We start from the raw sequence: 3,907 nt of genomic DNA on the forward strand, positions 1-3,907 counted from the left end.
GTCCATCACCAGCAAAATATTTCTTTACTTCATTAATCGTTCCCAAACTAACATTCAAGAATGTTTATAGAATGAGATTTTTACTCTGCAGCGGAGTGTGCGCTGATATGAAACTTTCTGGAAGATTAAAACTGTGTGCCCGACAGAGACTCGAACTCGGGACCTTTGCCTTTCGCAGGCAACTGCTCTACCTTCTGAGCTACCGAAGCACGACTCACGCCCGGTCCTCACAGCTTTACTTCTGCCAGTATCTCGTCTCCTACCTTCCAAACTTTACAGAAGCCCTCCTGCGAACCTTGCAGAACTAGCACTCCTGAAAGAAAGGATACTGCGGAGACATGGCTTAGCCACAGCCTGGGGGATGTTTCCAGAATGAGATTTTTACTCTGCAGCGGAGTGTGCGCTGATATGAAACTTCCTGGCAGATTAAAACTGTGTACCCGACCGAGACTCGAACTCGGGACCTTTGCTTTTCGCGGGCAAATTTCTCTTAAAACCTAAGCACTCCGCACTCCGTATTCAGGCCATTGGGACCATCCGACTGCCGTGTCATCCTCATCTGAGGATGCGGATACGAGGGGCATGTGCTCAGTGCACCGCTCTCCCTTTCGTTATGATGGTTTTGTTTGACCGGAGCCGCTGCTATTGGGTCCAGTAGCTCCTCATTTGGCATCACGAAGCTGAGTGCACCCCGAAAAATGGCAACAGCGCATGACGGCCCAGATGGTCACCCATCCAAGTGCCGGCCACACCCGGCAGTGCTTAACTTCGGTGATCTGACAGGAACCGGTGTATACACTGCGGCAAGGCCGTTGCTCCCTCAAAACCCAAGACAGTACCTTTATTTTCGTTCTACTTAAAATCAACATATACATTAAGAGAGTTTATTTATTAACTGGCGCTCAGTTTTTTCTTTTCTCTACATCACATTATCTGACATTTTGGATGTTGTTGAGGGTCTCTCCCTCAGAAACGCAGAAATAATGTCATCGACTTTATAAGATGCACATTTTAAAGTAACTATGTGCAGAATTTCTTGATCATCTATATGATTATAAAAGCAGAAGTTATTGTTTGTCGATTTTATATTTAGAATGGAATTGTAGTTATATATTCGTATAATGGGTATGGCAATTTCGTCTGCACAATCAGATAAATTTAGCTTAGAGTTAAAGACAGCAATTGCACCTGAGTTTTTACTGTATAGTTTAAACGTTACCCTATGTTCTATGGCATTTGTAGTGATATTGTCAGGTGGTGCTAAAAGAGTTGCTAATTTATCTAGAGTTCCGAAACTTTCAACAAAGGCAATCACACCTCGACTTGTAGGCGATTGAAAAGTAATGGATTACTCTTTATCGTATAGTTTTTGAAATACCTCACTATTCCCGGAGTAGGCGGTAAACTGCTGAACCTATCGAAGTAATGTACAACATCACCCTTTTTCTTGTAAGATGAACAATGTGAACCAAATTTACATTCCATCTCTACATTACCAACTGTACGATCACATATTAAGCTATTTTGGGTAAATTATCTCTCATAAACACATATCAAAATGGTTCAAATGGCTCTGAGCACTATGGGACTCAACATCTTAGGTCATAAGTCCCCTAGAACTTAGAATTACTTAAACCTAACTAACCTAAGGACATCACACACACCCATGCCCGAGGCAGGATTGGAACCTGCGACCGTAGCAGTCCCGCGGTTCCGAACTGCAGCGCCAGAACCGCTAGACCACTGCGGCCGGCAAACACATATCTTATATGTGGCTTTTACCGTTTTTTTAAACATAATATTGTGAGTGTATAGTAAAAAGTGCTCTTGCTCGAAGACTGCTTAGGGACGTTTTTTCATCAAATACAGGTCAAGTCCTAATTTCTAGTCGCCTCTTTCACTAAATGCTATTGCGTGCACTGCATGAATATGACTTTTAATTTGTTGTGAGCATCGTTTGCAACGAACCTCTGCAGTATGAAATGCCTTAGCAGTGCATGACTCTCCAGCACGTTATCTTCGAAGAAGTGAGAGTGCAGCAGTGTTGGAACGAGTGGTAATAGTTGAGCTGTTTTGGTGATGGGTATTAACCGCTATCTGAATAGCGATTTCGCTTTTGGAGAAACCTATGAAGTAATCTTATGGGCTGTTTATACAGCAGTTACAGGCTTTATAAAGTTAAGACCACTTCGAATTGTTTTAATTTTCAGTTCATCAAATTATGTGCGTTCTTCTTCGTATTTCTCTTTTTGATGGCCTTGACAGTGTTATCTTTCGCTTTCATTGCACCATTCTCTGTTAAAGCACGTTACTTTCCACTGACCTTGAAACGTCCCCATAGAAAAATTTATGAGTGATTGTGCTGGTAAACCTCTTACATTATTTGATTCTCAAAGAGCTGAGCAAAACTGAACGTGCTCAGACATTTCTCTCTTTACTTATTCTGGTCATCAATAAAATGTCACACAATATTTTTAGCGCAACGCAGTCTGACTTTCAATAATCCCTACAAAAGAATGGTCCTGACTAACAATAACCTATACCTTTCATGAGTCACTTGCATCACAAAAATCTTCATTACTCAAACTACTGCAATACAGCGAGCGCCAATACTGCCAGCTAAATAAAAGGTTCTAACTACTGAAGTCTCTAACTACTGATAGGCATAGTTAGCAAATGAAAGATTTTGATAGAGAACAAACAATGTATTTACCTTAATAGTGTTCAAAAGTCATAATGTATACGAGTATATCAGTTCATCACATCCAGTCTTACAAATTTACTGTCTCTGATGGACACACGGCCAGATCGTCCGCTCTCAAAATTCTGCCATTTCTCGCCGCACATCCACCACTGCTGGCTGCTCACCTCCAACTGCGCAACGCTACGCGCTGTTCACATCCAACCGCCCAACACTACAAAAGCAAATTCCAACAATGCAAACCAGCCACAGACTGCACACTGTACAGCCAGTGATTTCCATACAGAGCGCTACGTGGCGTTACCAATATAAAAACCTAAACAAACCTTAGTGTCTTTTGCTTTCAATCTACGTCATACACTTTCAACTAGAATCTGTTATGATTGGTAAATACCTGACAAATTGTCTACATGCACTGTATGTCATTCTCCTTGCACGCTACTTATGATGAACTATTTCTGGCGTCGTCTCTGCTTAGGCGTTCCATTAGCTTCCTTTCCAGCCCGCTGTATGACTAACCAGGAATAAAGTTCTACGGGTAAATTGTTAATAACACAATTAAGGGGAAATCCACCTTTCTGCGTCTTCTTCTTCTTGTTCATTACTCTGATTCCACATCATGAGTGAAGTACTAGAATCTATACAATGCTCTTATAAGTAGTTTCTGCAAAGCGAAAGTGATCTTAGTGTGCTAGAAAATGCGATTCAAGAATTATGCAGTTCAGCTCTCTGCTGTTCCTAGTACTGATGAACTTTGTTGAAAACCACAAATGTTAAATATGGTATCAATTGGCCAAGTCAGATTAATGTGAGCACATATCAAAAGCCTGAATTACCACCTTTTACAATGTGGACCACTGCAACACGCGCAGGAAGAGAGTAAGTGAGGTTGTAGAAGGTATCGACAGGTATGTGCAGCCATGCCGACTCCATTGCAGTGGCCAGCTGCGCTAGGTTTCTTGGTCGAGGATCCATGTCATGAACAGCCCAATCGATGTGAACCCACAGATTATCTATTACGTTTAAATCTGGGAACTTTGATGGCAAGAGAATGACGGTAAATTCATTGGGGTGCTCTTCGAACCATGCACATACGAGAAGGACTCAAGAGAAACCGGACTGTGAGGGTGCTGCCCTTCGTAACGTAGTACGGAATTTTCCCACTGCAAGGGTTAGTAGAGATCTTCATGAAATAACTGTGCAGAC

General features: G+C 42.0%; 1 pseudogene; it reads right to left on the minus strand.

The window, feature by feature from the left end:
* Positions 1 to 699: 699 nt before the first annotated feature.
* On the minus strand, positions 700 to 817 carry LOC126096087 (5S ribosomal RNA; annotated as a pseudogene).
* Positions 818 to 3,907: the final 3,090 nt, after the last annotated feature.

This window comes from Schistocerca cancellata, chromosome 8 (assembly GCF_023864275.1).
Source record: "Schistocerca cancellata isolate TAMUIC-IGC-003103 chromosome 8, iqSchCanc2.1, whole genome shotgun sequence".
Taxonomy (NCBI): domain Eukaryota; kingdom Metazoa; phylum Arthropoda; class Insecta; order Orthoptera; family Acrididae; genus Schistocerca; species Schistocerca cancellata.